General features: G+C 39.7%; 1 protein-coding gene and 1 long non-coding RNA gene across 18 annotated transcripts in view; one reads left to right on the plus strand and one right to left on the minus strand.

The window, feature by feature from the left end:
- The window catches only part of MYT1L (myelin transcription factor 1 like), a 629697-nt gene extending 625584 nt beyond the window's left edge, over nucleotides 1-4113 (minus strand). For 2 of the 17 annotated variants that reach the window (XM_077488709.1, XM_077488705.1), the window contains exon 1: nucleotides 3784-4089. The gene's annotated coding sequence lies outside the window, so the exon portion shown is untranslated. Of the gene's footprint in view, nucleotides 1-3783 lie in introns of all 17 variants that reach the window. The other 15 variants (XM_077488724.1, XM_077488718.1, XM_077488714.1 and 12 more) reach the window with 12 other exon arrangements.
- A 3220-nt stretch (nucleotides 4114-7333) lies between these two features.
- LOC143988835 (uncharacterized) overlaps nucleotides 7334-17432 on the plus strand; it is an 89595-nt gene continuing 79496 nt past the window's right edge. The window contains exon 1 of the long non-coding RNA XR_013276924.1: nucleotides 7334-7619. This is a non-coding gene — a long non-coding RNA (uncharacterized LOC143988835). The remainder of the gene's footprint in view (nucleotides 7620-17432) is intronic.

Consider the following 17432-nt stretch of genomic DNA (forward strand, 5'->3'; position numbering starts at 1 on the left):
GAGGCAAAGGTTATTTTTAAAAATAAAAATGGTATGATTAATCTATCAGCCTTACTTTAACACAGTATGATAGGGGGCACAGCTGGGAGCTGATCAGGGCTTCCTGGCATAAGAGCATAGGGGGATGTCTAATATAACTTATGTAATCTGTCTAGAAGCAGAAAACGTGACTGCCATTAAGTCACATTGTGTTTCCTTAGCCAATCGCATACATTCCGTCAAATTACAAAATTGTAAACAGCTCGGGATCTTCTTCCAGGACTGCCTGTGAGACATATTTACCTTTGCCGCTCTGCTGCTGCTGCTAAGAATGCAAGGCCGACTACTTTATAGTCTATACGGTGGCTAGACAACATAGGGCACTGCAGCTGTTGCAGACCTCCAGCTACCACCAACTGCAGCCAGTCAGTGGCTGATCATCTCTAGTAATGCTACAGGACAGTATATTACCATAACTAAGGTGCAATTCCGGTTTCACATTCATGATTAGGATAACTTGAGCCTATTTTCATACAATAATGCAACAAAAATGGATATCAAATTAACCTTCTCTGCAACATATCTGCATTCTACATTATCCCTGCCCTGGGCAAACCAGTGTCACTTTTAAGGGAGACGTAGGGCAATCATCAACTTTTGAAAAAGTTCCCTGAAGTGTTAAAATACATTAGCAAAAACATTCTCCAGGATCAACCCTCAAATGTGTTTATAGATTATAGCAACCAACACATGGCAAACAGACATGCCAATAGTCCTAAAAGAAAGGACAACTATAATATTAAATGAACTGACTAAAAAGAGAATGTGCTAATTTGTAATCTTCTATAGCAGATTTTATATAGATGATTGTCAAAGGACTGCAAAAGCTATGAGTTTCAACTCAGCTCTATACATTGTAAACAGGCAACTGATGATGATCCAGAAATAGAGATCTGTAATTAGTCACACAGTCTGCCAGTTGTTGAGAAACTACAGGACCCAGCGTGCTCTAGCAGGGGGCACTCCTGGCACCCCAAGTCTTATATAAAGGTCTGGAAGTGGCTTTGCACTCTTTTGTAATAGGTCAGTACAACATAGTCCCTATGGATATTCTAATATCTGTTATTTCAAAAGGGTGATTCCAAGACACTATGGTTTACCATACTTCAAATAAATCCCATTTAGCACACGATTTTTTTTTAATAATAAGCACTAGCTAAACACTACTTGACAATAATGTGACTACAAGGCATTTGACTTACTTCTAAAAATATCCACAAATGTGTGTGGAAGGTAGGACTGCATAAATGACATAACAATGGTAAATTTTAGGGTAAACCATGGCAGAAGAGGAGCAAAGTAAAATAAATAAAGAACTATAAAAATATTCACAAAATAAAACTGCATTTTACAAGTGCTACATTGTGGGTTTTGAACAAAAATATATATTAATATATATTAAACTATAAATATAATAATACAGTTGTATAGAATGAGATGTTGTATAAATGGTACACAGACTATGCATGCTTCTTAACGCTGGAGCTTTGCTAATTAAATGAAGGGTTACTAAAAGTTTCAAAAACGTTATAGCATAAGGTGCGAACTTGCATGTTGTCGTATACTTCTTAAAATATAGAGATCTGGATCTGGTGGAAGTCCCTAAGACAGGATCCTTGGAAATAAATAAACATATATGTATTCTAAGCAAAAAGAACATTGGGCTAAACATAAATTAGGCATAGTAAACAAGTTTATGTCCAGCTACTGGCAAACTAAAAGTCCTGCATGTCCTGGGAGCTGTTTTTTTTTTTTTTTTCAGTATATGAAGCTAAAGATCTCTTACAATTGGTACAATTAATACTTCTCATAGTCATAATGACATATTTTAATATCACCAGGGAAGACATCAGTAAGACTTAATATTACCAGGGAAAACTTCAATAAGCCTTAAGTAAGTCAAAAAACACTGTGCTACTAGTAGTACATATTAGCCATACCAGCCAATCAGAATTCATCTTTCACTGATGTGTCAACTGTAAAGTGAAATCTGACTGGCTGTCATGGGTTAATATATGTTGCACACTGTTTTATTTATTTATTTATTTTTGCTGTTTTATTCAGTGAGCCTAATGATATAAAATAATAACATTCATTCATGTAGCAATCGTTTATAGTCAGTCACCTTATAAACAAGAAAAAGCCCTATGCACTGCTGAAGCTGTCTATGCCTGTGTATGCATTCAGCACTGGACAGCTCCTGGTGCTGAAACAGGGAAAAGTCAACCACAACACAGACTAACAAAGTAGACAGGAGAGAGAAAAAAATACCAGCAAAATAGAAAGAGGTGGCAGTGTCTCCGTCTGAATGGCACTGTCTACAGAACAATGGCAGCCAACTCCAAATCCTACTATAATCACATTAATGAGATTAATCAGTGAATTAGCAGCAGTCAAATGTCAGGGTGGCAAGGCAGAATCTAAGCTTGGTAATTAACTTTTTCTTTTTTTCTTTTTTTTCTTTTTTGTTGTAGGAGGGGGTTATGGATTCAATGTCTTATCACTCAGGAATAGTTTAACATGCCACCTCAGAATCTCAAACTTATGATAAACACGCATATGCACACGTGAAATTGTGCTATATCAGTATTGTAGAACAACAAGTAATAAATATCATGTCTATTTTTTAAATGAAAATACTGAAAAAGATAACTGCAGTGTATAAAGAACAATAAAATAAAGGCATCCGTCCTCTATTATTTGGCAAAGCATCCAATAAACCAGATAATTGGCTCTTTAAAACTGTGCAGCCTGAAAGACAATGACATAATAATATCCCATTTCCTCCGGACTTGAGTTTCCTGAATTGGTATAGAGCAACAAAGATTTAGAGGGGGAAAAAAAGACCTAACCCCTTGTCTACTTTGAGATTGATTGTGTCAGTGAATCCATCAGTCTTCATTATAACTTGGATGACATGTTTTCCCTAGCTGCTATTGGTCAATACCATACAAGTATCATTCATCACTTTAACTTCGCTCTGTATTAGTGTATGGGAAATAAATTAATATAACAGAGCAAATAAAAGTAAACTGAAACTGTAACATTAAAAATAAACGAAAGTCTTTAAGTTAGTTTGAATCGGTTTAATCAACTCTCCTTTGCTAAAAACAATTAAAAGTTTACTGACAGTTCCGTGTGGGTTAGCAGAGTCTAAGATATGTAAAATAGTTGGTGTGCATATATATGAAAATATATATATATAAAAATATATATAGAGATATATCTATATATAGATATATAAAAATATAATATATATTATATATATATATATATATATATATATATATATATATATATATATATATATATATATATATATATATATATATATACTTTATTAATTATACTACTGCTCAACTACTGTATCATTTAATTATGCAGCTAGTATGTTTTCAAGCTACTTTCTGAAAATGATATATATAATACTATTATTATACAACTGATTATGTAGTTGCCACTTTTTCAAGCTATTTTATTAGAAAAAAAAATAAGAGATAAATGCAAAAAAAATAAAAAACTGCAATAAGACTTTAATATATGTTAAACTTCACTGCTGTTGTTTAGTTTAAATGCTCAAAATCACAGAAGCATCATGAAATGCATGCACGCATACACAACAGCATGGATCAACAAGAGTGAATTATGATATCAAAGTTAGCCATGTCACGAGTACTGTACTTAAACGTCATCTAACATGTTTGCTAAGCTAAAGTAGATAAACAATAGTAAGAATGAGCATACCATTAGAAAACTAGTGTCCTTCCTCCACCAATATCTGCATTAGGAGCCCATATTCCATGTAAGAAGAGGGAAAAGACCATCCAGAAGCCAACAGGGGAAATCTCTGTCTCGTCCTCTTTTAGTGTGTGTGTGTGTGTCTCTCTCTTGCTCTCTCTCTCTCACTCACTCTCTCTTTAGTGTGTAGAAGCTTAGGGGAAAAAAATGTCGCCCTGGCAGGAATGACAAATGCAGTACGATAGGCTAGCAGGCCTCAGGGATCTGCTTCAGTTGCACACACATCCTCTAATGCACGCACTCCCACTCATGCTCTCTATAGGCTTTTTTCACATTTTTTTTCACCAGCTCTAAATCCCCGGCATATGACCTTCTGTTAAATAGATAAAAAAAAAAAATTGCTTATCAGTCATGCAAATGAGCCTGAATTCATTTTCCACAACAGATGGCCTCATAGATAATGATGATGGAAGAGAGAAAATTGAATGTCTCTCGCAAGGTGGCCATAGCAACCGAGTGCAGAATAATATCAATAATAAGCTGGCTGCATAATAAGGTTGTCAATCCCACGAATCAAAGTCTCCTGCTAAATCAGGTATACCACCCCAACCCCGTTATTTGTTAAGTCTACACTTAAGACGTGATATATTTTCACCTTGGGGCTACAAGAGGAAGGCGCTGCTGGGATTATTTTTAACCCTCTGTGTTTCAAGGTAGATGAGGAAACACTGGGAAATAGATCAAGCCGGTTCAATGAGGAGACAAGCAATGCGCAAAATGTGGAGTGTGGCAACCCATAGCAACCGCTGATCTGACGTAAGAGAAGCTGAGATTGTCATGGTCACTGCACTTTGCAAATGGTCATTGCACTGACTTATGGAACAAGCCTATGTGCTTATTTGTATTTTAAAAGGAAGGGAGTTTAGAATGTATGGATGCTGTACAGTGTGGGATACATAATAGTCCAGCTAAACAAAATATCGTAAACCCCCCAAAAAAATAAAAAAACACAATCAGGATCACTCTGTGTTCAATGTGCTTATTACGTCTCTATGTGATTTGATTTGCAAGCCTGGATATCACAAGAGGGATAGAGCAGAATAGTGGAATCCTCTGCGTCTGGTTGCCTCGTGGTAATGAAAGGGTTATCCCATGTAATGATATTGTGAAGCTCTGGGTCTGCAGTCTGATGTGCTCATTGACTAGGCTGCCTATCCTTCCCGTGTCAACCTGCTTCCAGTCTCTGTGATGTGGAATACTGCAGTGAGGCAGGAGTAGCTCCCACCTAGGCTCCCAGGGGGCTGTCCTGCAAAATGAATCAGCAGCCATCCTGAGCAGACTGATTAAAATGAAAATGGCAGGGCACATGTCTGGGCGGACCTCGGGTTCAGCCTTTCTGCCTGTCTGGCAAGCATGCTCAATATAGCTTTTGCTAATAATGGCTTTATGCCTAGACATTTTCTGCTCTAAGCTGCAGTCCCCAAAGCTGTTTCCCCAGGATTGTGGGAAAAAAAAACAGAGAGATCGCAGTATAAAAGGCACTGCATGCATGTAGGTGTGTGATATTTGTATGTTATATTATGCCAAGTTATATTATGGCATAACTGCATTGGCACAAATATATTTATTATATATATATATATATATATATATATATATATATATATATATATATATATATATATTATGGCATAACTGCATTGGCACGTATATATATATATATATATATATATATATATATATATATATATATATATATATATATATATATATATATATTACTGTATATGCAAAGATTGATAGAGATAGATAGGTAAGCAGGTAAATAAATAGACTATCATTGTCTATTATGTCTTGGTTCAAGTCTCTATGTGTGTGTATGTTATATGCACAGGATTATGTAAGCGTATGCCCCTACCGTAGACCTAATAACAACAATGTGTGCTCCCAAAACGTAACCTAGTAATGTGCGCACCTTAAATTAAACGGAATAATATTATGTGGTCCTAAATGAAACCTTAAAATAATATGTGTGCTCAAAATTAAACCTAACTATAATAATAAAGCAAAATGTTAATTCATTGCACATTAAAAGTGTGTAGCAGTCATTCACCGCTATCAACATGCGTCTGCTTGTTAATACTGTCTGTACATCTGTCTATCTATCTATCTATCTAGTTTACATTTGCCTATCTACCCATCCATCTTTTAATCATCTATCAATGTCCAATCTACCCACCTACCTACTTTATATCAATCTAGCTAGTTCACATACCCATCTACCTGTCTATCTATCTATCTATCTATCTATCTATCTATCTATCTATCTATCTATCTATATATCTATCTATCTATCTATCTATCTATCTATCGATCTATCTATCGATCTATCTATCTATCGATCTATCTATCTTTTTACAGTATCTATCTATCTATCAATGTCCCAATTACCTATCTACTGACTTACCTATTTTATATCCATCTAGTTCAGTGTTTCTCAACTCCAGTCCTCAAGGCGCCCCAACAGGTCATGTTTTCAGGATTTTCATTATATTGCACAGGTGATTTGATCAGTTTCACTGCCTTAGTAATTACCACAGCCGTTTCATCTGAGGGAAATCCTGAAAACATGACCTGTTGGGACGCCTTGAGGACTGGAGTTGAGAAATGCTTATCTATTTCACATTTGCCTATGAACCCATCTGCCTACTTTCTATCTATCTATCTATCTATCTATCTATCTATCTATCTATCTATCTATCTATCTATCTATCTATCTATCTATCTATCTATCTATCTATCTATCTATCTATCTTTTTACAGTATTTATCTATCAAGGTCCCAATTACCTATCTACCTACCTATTTATTTATCTATCTATCTAACATCTCCCTATTTAATATCTACTGTATCTATGCAATATTATCTGCTTCAGCAACAATGCATTACACCAGCAAGACTCAACTGCTATCACCAACAAAGAATACTGTCAACAGCAATCCATTCTAGGGTAGCAAAATAAAACTACGTCCTGCCAAACGTGTCCTTCTAGATGACTTCCTATTCTTCTTTGTTTAGGAAAAAAAAAAAAAGAAGGAAAATAGAAGAAGCAGCAGCGGCAGACACAAAGCTGTTCAATAGAGCAGCAGGACAGTCCCCTGTGTCACCATATAGTGTCTGAGCTCTTGGCTGGCTTTCCTGTGTTTTATCCTCCCTCGGCAATTAGTGTGTCTTCCTATCACCCCCCTATATAGAATTTATATATCTTTTTCTAATGGTAAGGGAGGCTGGAGAGGCACGGATTAAATATGTCGCCCCTCTGCTCCTTACTGCTGTCAGGTCCTCCTGTCTCCCTGCCTGTCTGCTGCTGCTGCAGTGCGATTCAGAAATCAATAGAGCTCTTCTAATGGAGGCTGCACTCTGTAAGCAACTGCAGTCGGCTATGCAGGAAGACAGTAGAAGGCTAAGAAAAGAAAAAAAAACGAGGTCCTGACGTCTGTAGCTGCTGATTGGGCGCTGCATCGAATGTTCTGCCGAGCAGAGAATAGCAATCGCTTGTGCTGTCTGGAAAGGTGGGGGTTGAGATGATAGGATGCATACATCCCCCCCATCTCCAGGAGACAGAGGATAGGTTTTTCTCGCAGCCAACCATACAGTAGCATCTGAGGACAAGTCTCCTGGGTGTGAGTGGTCACTATAATTTGAAAAATGACACCCATTGCTTGTTATGTAAGTGCAGCATCAAAAATCAAGCCCACAAGAAGCATGCGTCCAATGCACCCACACCAAGGGGGCCGGGGGAGGAGGCTGATCACAAGGCACACGCAGCGTTCCAGTCACAGGTTAGGCTTGCCTTTTTTTGTTGTTGTGAAAGCCTGCATCAGTAAACATTCAGCCTGGCATGATAGGGCAGTGCACAAAGCTTTCATGATGTACAATAACCCTTTGTTTCCATTCATACGCTAGGTGGGTACGTGAGCACTAAAGGGACCCCTATACAAAGTCATTGGGTTACAAAAGATTGGCTTTAAATGAAAGATTGCCTCCAAGCATTGGAACCTCCGTCAGACTGGTTACAAAAGAATATCATGCTGCCCCATGCAGTCACATAGCTCCCAACTGTCCCTGATTTATAGGGACTGTCCCTGATTTGGAGGGACGGTCCCTGATTTGGAAGGACTATCCCTGATTTGGAGGGATGGTCCCTAATTTGGAGGGGCTGTCCCTGATTTGGAAGGCCTGTCCCTGATTTGGAGGGACTATCCCTAATTTGGAGGGATTGTCCCTGATTTGGAAGACCTGTCCCTGATTTGGAGGGACGGTCCCTAATTTGGAGAGACTGTCCCTGATTTGAAGGGATTGTCCCTGATTTGGAGCAATGACCCTCTGTCCCTCATTCCACCTCATTTGTCCCTCATTTTGGTCTGATCCATATAGTCGTATATAAAATTCTCTATCTTTCAAAAAGTGTTTCCCAGTGCCAAACCTTTCATCCAAATTCTAAATTGCTGCATTTGTACATTTTAAAATCCAATATAAAGGAATAGTAGAGGTAAAAAAAAAAGCCCTTGTGGATTTATTTAACTTTTTTTTTTGATAAATTCTCCTTTAAAGGGTGTGGCAGGGGGCGTGTCCTACGCCTACATACATTTGTTAGTAAATGTCCCTCATTCCAATCTCAAAATGTCGGGAGGTATGCAGTTAAGCTGGCCATACGCCAGTAGAATTTGCATTTGCAGAACATTGGTAGCGGGGTCTAATCGGTGACCGTAGAGATGCCATCCTACAAAGGAGCAGGATGGTAAGTTTTTCTCTAACAAAATTTTAACTGAGAATGTGGTTTTGGTTTGGGAAATATTGTACATATTGTAAAGCGCATGTTTCAGACGCAAAAGAAACCTTAAAGTGATTGTAAGCCTTGTTTTATTTTTTAAATAACAGACATGTCATGCTTACCTCCACTGTGCAGCTCGTTTTGGTGCCCGATCCTCCCCTTCTGGGGTCCCCGACGGCACTATCAGCTCCTCCCTGCATCGTATAACCAACTAGGAGAAGCATTCTCCCTGGGGGTTACCTTGCGGGCATGCTCCCGAGTCTAGCATTTGCATCCATAGAATGTAGGACTCAGCCCCACACCCCCACGTCATTGGATTTGATTAAGCCAATGGCTACGCTGCTATCAATCTATCCATTCAAGAGCCGTGAACCCCAGGCAGAGAGAAAAAGCATGTCTCCACCAGGGAACGAATGGGTTCAGGTGAGTAAAACGGGGAGCTGGAGGGAAGGTCACTGTCAGAAGTTTTTTCACTTTAATGCATCAGATGTGTAATTTTTTTACTTTCTGCTATAAAACATTTCCCCAAAAAATTTAAAAAAACAAATGTATTCGTCAGTTTAGGCCAAAATGTATTCTGCTACATATTTTTGGTAAAAAAATCCCAATAAGCTTATATTGATTGGTTATCACGTCTACAAAATAGGGGCTAGATTTATGTCATTTTTATATATATATATATATATATATATATATATATATATATATATATATATATATATATATATTTTTTTTTTACTAGTAATGGCGGCAATCAGTGATTTTTAGCAGTACTGCGACATTGCAGCGGAGAGATCGGACACCTAACTGACATTTTGTGACACTTTTTTGGGAACCAGTGGCATTATTACAGTAATCAGTACTAAAAATTTGCACTGTTAATGTACTAATGATACTAGCAGGGTAGGGGTTAACATCAGGAGGAGATGTGTTCCCTGCAGGTGTTTTCTAACTGCATGGCAGACTGTGTCACTGGGGAAACACACAGATCTTTCTCCTGCTTAGCAAAAAGACAGGATCTGTGTGATCTCCCTTCATAATGGAGATCTGCCTTGTTTACTAGGGCAGATCCCCGTTCGGTCACTGCAGGGAACAATCACGGGTGGCTGGCGGACATTGAGGTCGCCAGACACGCTGATTGGCTCCCCCGCTGGCCAATGATAGGAAGAGCACGCCTCTGGCAGCGTGCGTGAGCCCACAAAATAGAGTACCCGAGGCAATGTACAGCTACGGTGAGTCGCAGGATCATGCCACCTTGCGGCAGTATAATGACAGTGGCTGGTCGGAAAGCGGTTAACTTACAATTAAACAGTCATTCAACACTGTACCCAAACAAAATGTTTTCCCTTTTTTCCCCACAAATAGAGCTTTCTTTTGGTATTTGATCACCTCTGCTGTTTTTATTTTACTATATAGTAAACAAAAAAAGGCTGACAATTTTGAAAAAATGTTTTACTTTCTGACATAAAACTTATCCAATAAAAAAATTTAAAGAAATCAAATTTCTTCATCAATATATATTCTGCTACATGTTGTTGGTTAAAAAAAATCCTAAAAAGCATATATTGAATGGTCTAAGCAAAAGTTATAGTGTTTACAAACTATGGGATTTTTTTTTTCTTTTTTACTAGTAATGGCGACAATCAATGACTTATAGCAGTACTGTGGGCAATCAGACACTAGCTGACACTTATGACACTTTTTGGGGACCAGTGACACTAATACAGTGATCAGTGGTACAAATATGCACTGTCACTGTACTAATGACACTGGCTGGGAAGGGGTTAAACATCAGGGGTGATCAAAGAGTTAACTGTGTGCCTAGATAGTGTGTAAGTGTACTGTAGGTTGTGCTTTTACTAAGGGACGACATCTAGAATCGAGCCCCACAGGATCCATGCCTTTCCTTCTACACCCTAGAGAATAAAATGGTGGTTGTTGCAATACTTTCTGTCACATCGTATTTGCGCAGTGGTCTTACAAGCGCACTTTTTTTGAAAAAAAATCACTTTTTTAATAAAAAAAAAAGGCAACAGTAAAGTTAGCCAATTATTTTTTTATATTGTGAAAGATAACGTTACATCGAGTAAATTGATACCCAACATTTGACGCTTCAAAATTGCGCCCGCTCGTGGAATGGTGACAAACTTTTACCCTTAAAAATCTCCATAGGCGATGTTTAAAAAATTCACAGGTTGCATGTTTTCAGTTACAGAGGAGGTCTAGGGCTAGAATTATTGCTCTCACTCTAATGATTGTGGTGATATCTCACATGCGTGGTTTAAACACCGTTTTCATATGCCGGCGCTACTCACGTATGGGTTCGCTTCTGCACGTGAGCTCAGCGGGACGGGTCGCGTTAAAAAAAAATTATTTATTTTTTCTTATTTATTTTACTTTTTATTCTTTATTTTTACACTGTTCTTTAAAAAACAAAAACGTGTGAACATCCCTTGTAATAGAAAAAAAGCATGACAGGACCTCTTAAATATGAGATCTGGGGTCAAAAAGACATCAGATCTCATATTTACACTGAAATGCAATCAAAAAATAAATAAATGTAATTTGAAAAAAAAAATTCCCTTTAAGAGCTATGGGCGGAAGTGACATTTTGATGTTGCATGCGCCCTGCAATGGTATGGAGGTGGGTGGGGGCCATCTTCCCCTGACTCAGCTCTGTACCATACAGGGAGAAGGATCCGATCACCTCTGCTGCTGCCGGTGGCTTCGGTAACCGGCAGAGGGCCGAGAGGGGGCCCCTCTCCCGCCACCGATGAAAGTGTTCTTGGGGCAAATCCGCTGCTGAGATCACTTAGATCTGAAAGCCGAGCACCCGCTGAAGAAGAGGATACCAGGGTTATGGCAGCTAGCCACTGCCATAACATCGATATTGCACTTCAAACAGCCGACGTATACCTGCGGCCGGCGGTTGGTAGGTGGTTAATATGTCTGCGATTCCATTTAGCTAACACGTCTGAACAATATTTGAAATGGTAACTCCATGTTCATGGGAAAAAAAAATAGCAAATAAAAAAAAAATATATATTATTGATGCACTAACACCAGTTTATTAAGACCGAGTACAAGTACCGTTTTCTCAAGAACTCACCGATACCAATTTCCGATACCTATTTTTAGTGTCATATGTCATTTTTTAGGGGCCATTCACACCATAAATGTGTGAAAACTGATGAGAAAACCCACATCTTTCACTTGCAGAGACATCAATTTCTCATCAGTTTTCATGTGTGTTTCAGTGAGTTTTTACAGTCTGTTCACATATGTGCAGGCCACCCGCAGTGCAATTTCAGTCAGGTTCAGGTGAAATTTTCTACTCTCATACACTACAATTCACATTGGAATCAAACCTGAACTGCTGAATGAAATCGCACTGGACCGGGCTTTGAAATGGCACTGCAAACCAGCCTGCACATACTGTATGTGAAGGTATTGGTTTCAGTATCGGTGCATTTGCACAAGTACAAGTATTTGTGCAAATGCTTAGTATCTGCACCGATACAGGTATTGGAATCTGTATTGGTGCATCGCTATAGTGTATACAATTGCAACCCAAGTCATATTGTTATTGAATGCTATTGAAAGTTACTTTTCCTTTTCGATCTGCAGCTCTGTAATTTTCTGTAAAATGCAATGCAATATTGAGCATTGACTCCACCTTACTAGTTTCATCATACATGATGTCATCCCTGATGACGTCATGTATGACGAAACTAGTAGGGTGAAGTCTATGGGCAATACACCACCCTAGTTTGTTTGTGATCTGCAGATTCTTTTAACCCAGGACTTTTTAATCCATGTTTTGTTGGACTTGTGGATACACCACCACAGTTTTACACTATGTGGTGATCTTTCTCTTTCTTTATATTACATCCATGAGAGTGATAGGAAAAAGGAGAAACCGGCAGGGTTGGCTTCAGCTTAATTTTGGATGGAATCTCCCGCATGTGTGAATCTATAGCCGCGTACACACGGGCGGACTGTATGGCCTACTTAGTCCGCCGAAACACATTTCAGCGGACAGTCCGCTCGTGTGTGGGCTTCAGCGGACTTTTTCAGCGTGCAGTCTGGCGTACTAAGTATTTCGGAATTTCCGTAATTCTGTCCGTCATACTTTGGTTTCAGCGGACAATCCGCTCGTCAGTAGGCTAGTTCGACGGACTAAGAATGGCGCATGCTCAGAAAGGATTTACACGGCGGAAGGTTGCATTGCTGTGTATTGGACTTCCTATTTCTAGTCCCATCGTACGTGCTGTACACGTCATCGCGCAAGCTTTCAACGGACTGTTTGTGCATCCGTGTGTGGTCAAGTCCGTTCATTCGAAAGTATGACGGACTGTCCGTCGGATTGTATGACGGACTAAGTAGGCCATACAATCCGCCCCTGGTACGCGGCTTTAGTCTTACTAGGCTCCTATAACGTGGAGTCTTGTTATCCAGTAAGGGCACGTCTTTTATCATTACAATGGAAGGTGCACTTTGGGTGTTTCAAGAATTTCTTCTTTTTTTGGACACTTTGTGGACTGATCACAAATAGGTGGCGAAAGCGAGCATTCGGGGGGGGGGCATTACTTGGGGTGTGTGGAAGCGATCGTTCAGCAGCACAGCTGCCTGAATGCTTCCACCTAACAGGAAGAGGTTTGCGGCCACTGAGAATGTGTGTAAACCCCCCTTGGTCGGTACGACGTACAAACCTCGTCACGATAACGTCAGCGAAAGGATTGCAGCATATTTCTATTTTTGCAGACAAATTAGGATAATGGCTACGTAATATAATTATTATTATTATTATATTATTTTTATTATTATTATTATAATATTATTAATTTAAAAAAATATGTATGAATTGAAGCTTACCTTTCTTAGATACTCTTCTGATAACTTCAGCACTGAACAATCCTTTTAGTTCTCTTTATTTTGAGGGGAATGGGCAACTGTATTTGACATAAATGACCTTGTTTGTACTGGGCTGGCCGATCTTCATTATCCTTACAGTCATCCATGAGGCCTTCTCGCAAGAAAACAGGTAAGACATTGTTTTATTTTTTATTTTTGGTATGCTGAGTGAATGGGAACACAAACCAAACATATAATAGAGTGTTTCCTATGTCACTGAAAAAAAATAAGTGAAAATACACTTCAAGCATGTTATTTACCTGTAATAGCCTAACTTGTGTAGACATTCAAAAACCTAGAGACTGCTACTGGGTATAAGCATCTGGAATGTCATGTCAGCAGCCCCAGCAGACTCAGAACTGTCACTCAAGTGACTTTTTATAGTATTACCCCATTGTTCCTCCCCCAGCTGCTACATACAGGGTTATGAATGGAGGTGAAGGGTGGAGGAGCTGGACCAGCACAGACAGCAATTAGACAGTCCCAGAAGAGGAGAAGGCTATGGTGTGCAAGGGGGTAAGGACCAGGGCTGGACTGGGACAAAAATTTGGCCCTGGACTTCATCCAGACCGGCCCACTTTAATTTTGCAAACACGCAAAAAACAGTATATAAACTGTACGCAATTGGGCAAAAAAGCCCCTAGAGAGCCCCACTTACATCAGGGTCCCCAGAGAGCCTTCCCTTACATCAGGGTCCCCATATAGCCTTCCCCTTACATCAGGGTCCCCAGAGAGCCCCTCTTACATCAGAGTCCCCAGAGATCATTCGCCTTACATCAGGGTCCCTAGAGAGCCAACTCCTTACATATGGGGCCCCGCAGAGCCCCACCTTACATCCGGGTCCACAGAGAGCCTCTCTCTTACATCAGGTTCCCCAGAGAGCCTCCGGCTTACATCAGAGTCCCCAGAGAGCCCCTCCTTACATCAGGTTCACCAGAAAGATGGCAGGTAGTGGGCCGAGACCCTGTGGTTGGGGACTCCTGGACTGACTCGGGGCTATGGGCCCCAGATTCGGGGCTATAGCCCCAAAAGTCCCCCCCCCCCAGCGATGCCACTGGCTGTCACTGAAACCGGCCCACTGAGCCATCGGCCCACCGGGAAACTCCCTATAGTCCCTATGGCCAGTACATGCCTGGTAAGGACTGTGCAAGGGAATTAACTCTTTCTGGAGTGTTAATAACCTACCAAGTTCAGAGGCTCACTACAAGTCAATAAAAAGAAAAGTAAAATGCATTTGATTACCTCCGCAACATTTCCAGAGTTGGACCCTTCCTGACTAATGACACCACAAAGCAACTTATTCACTCCTTGATTATTTCCCACTTTGACTACTGCAACTCTCTCCTTAATGGAGATAATTAATTTATCTGAATTTCCCTTAGGCAGGCTACCCCCCTTCAGTCTATTAGGCCTCATGCACACAGACGTTTTTACAGCCGCTTTTTTGAGCGTTTTTTGCAGCTTAAAAAGGCCTGTCCATGTTAGTCTATGGCTTCATGCCCACCTAGGCGTTTTTGAGCTGCAAATGGCATAGGCGTTTTTAAGCTGTAAAAAAACCCAGGACCAGTGCGTTCCCTGGCGTGGAGCTAGAGCTGTAAAAACGCGAATCGCGGGAAAACGCGCAAAAACGCGCACAAACGCGCAACATATTTTCTTTGTTTTCTGAGTGCTATAGCCAAGAGATGTGTTTCTTTAAAAAAACGCTACTTAACGCTAACGCTAAAAAACGCGCAAAAACGCGCAACAACGCCAATGCAAAACGCGGTAAAAATCAAGTTTTTAACGCCGATTTTTCCAGGCGTCGGAGCTAGCTTTGCAGCCAGTTTTTTAAAACGTCCGTGTGCATGAGCACTAATGAATGCTTCTGCTAGATTAATACACCTCACTAACCAATCTGTGACTGCTGCACCTCTCTGCCAATCCCTTCACTGGCTTCCTCTATCCCACCATATAAAATTCAAAATACTAACCACAACATACAAGGCCATTCACAACATGGCCCCCAGCTACATCACCAACCTCATCTGCAGATATAGTCCAAATCACCCCCTCCGCTCCTCCCAGGACCTCCTGCTCTCTAGTTTCCTTGTTACCTCTTCTCATGCTCTCCTACAGGACTTCTCCAGAGCCTCTCCCATCCTCTGGAACTCCCTGCCCCAGTATGTCCGATCAGTCCTCGCCCTGTCCACCTTTAGGAGATCCCTGAAAACTCACTTATTCAGAGAAACCTATCCCACACCTACCTAACAACTTTCCAAGCCACCCCCATCAAATCATTCCTCACATCTATTACCTTTTGTACCACCACCCCCTCAATTTAGATTGTAAGCTCCATGAGCAGGGCCCTCCTGTCCCTAATGTATTGAACTGCACTGTACTTGCGCTGTCGCCCCTCTACATTGTAAAGCGCTGTGTAAACTATTGGCACTATATAAATTGTGTATAATAATAATTTGATTCTTCTGGTCTTATAAATGCATTTAGGTTAGTCACAGTGTCTCTTTAAAGCCAAAGTAAACTCTCTCAGACAACATTATCTATTTTTAATCTTTATGCTGCTAGCATTAGTAAATAGACAGGAAGGTATATTACATTTACTGGTTTTAACCTATTTTTCTTTTTTTTTACATTCTCTCAGTTGCTTCCTGGTTTCTGGCCTAGGCTAAAGTGATGTCATACATCCCAGGAGTCTTCATGGGCTTTTTTTTTTCATCTGAAGGAGGGGTTTCTTAGCTAAGCACACATTCCAGCATGAATGCCTGAGCTAAGAGCAGATGGATTACAGGAAATAAACACTACATGGATATTCATATGGCCCTTATTCATGAGTGCTTTGAATATTAAAAATGTACTAAATCACTTTTTCAGTTTGTGCTACTTAGATACAGTTTAGTTCCACTTTAAATTGAACCTAGCATCATACTGTATATATTATTCACGTTAAATCTGAATTTTAGGCAGATATAAAAGACAAATTATTGTAGTTCTGTATTCATTAATACATCATTGAATGTATTTTTAAAATATAAGCAGTTTAAGTTACCTGAATAGGCACATCATACAACAATAACCGCCACAGGTTACTGATATTTAACATAAAGCAAGTAGGCTAATCAACATACATAGTACATGTACAATACAGCAATCAGTTTTACATATAGTCATATAATGATACCTACAATAAATGTAGCACCCTCCTAGCGCAGGATGTTAGGCACAAAGTGTGGTATCATCAAGAAAACTGACACCAGTTAGATTCCAATATTACACCGTGTCGGTTGCGGATCAGCTTACTAGCAAAAGAAATGTAAGGGCAAAGGCTTCCTACAAAAGTTGGAATTAAAACGTTACTAAACTCACAACAGTAAAATCTGTCTGTATTTGCAGTAAAGCATGCTTGTTCTACTCACTGTGGAACCTAAGTGGTTAGTCCTCTGCATTGTGTAAAAAGGCTGTTTGATCCTGGCTTCTCTGATCCTCCCCTTCTTTCACTATTTCCTGATAACACAGACTCTATGGAGTCAGGCTGCACATGCTCAGTTTGGTGTGTATTGCTAGAGATTTTTTTTTTCCTTGGGATGATGCATGTGATCAGCACAGGGCCAATCAGCACTGTCCAGACAGAGGGTCTGGGGTCTTGCAGTCTCAAAGGTAAGTAAGAAAACTCCTATATATATATATATATATATATATATATATATATATATATTTTTTATAGATCCATGCTTAAGTGTAGGTTAGGCTGCAGCCTCCCCTTGGGGGCCCCAATTAATGAGCTCCAATTGCAATATTAATACGTGTGAGTTAGGGGTGAGTGCCGCTGCCTATAAATTAAAAAGTGATCTTAGTGAATCACTCTTCTCATATGAGAGTGCACTCTCATATGACAAGAGTGATTCACTAAGAT

Source organism: Lithobates pipiens, unplaced genomic scaffold, assembly GCF_037356315.1.
Source record: "Lithobates pipiens isolate NorthernLeopardFrog02 unplaced genomic scaffold, aLitPip1_a1.2 Scaffold_18, whole genome shotgun sequence".
In the NCBI taxonomy this organism is placed as follows: domain Eukaryota; kingdom Metazoa; phylum Chordata; class Amphibia; order Anura; family Ranidae; genus Lithobates; species Lithobates pipiens.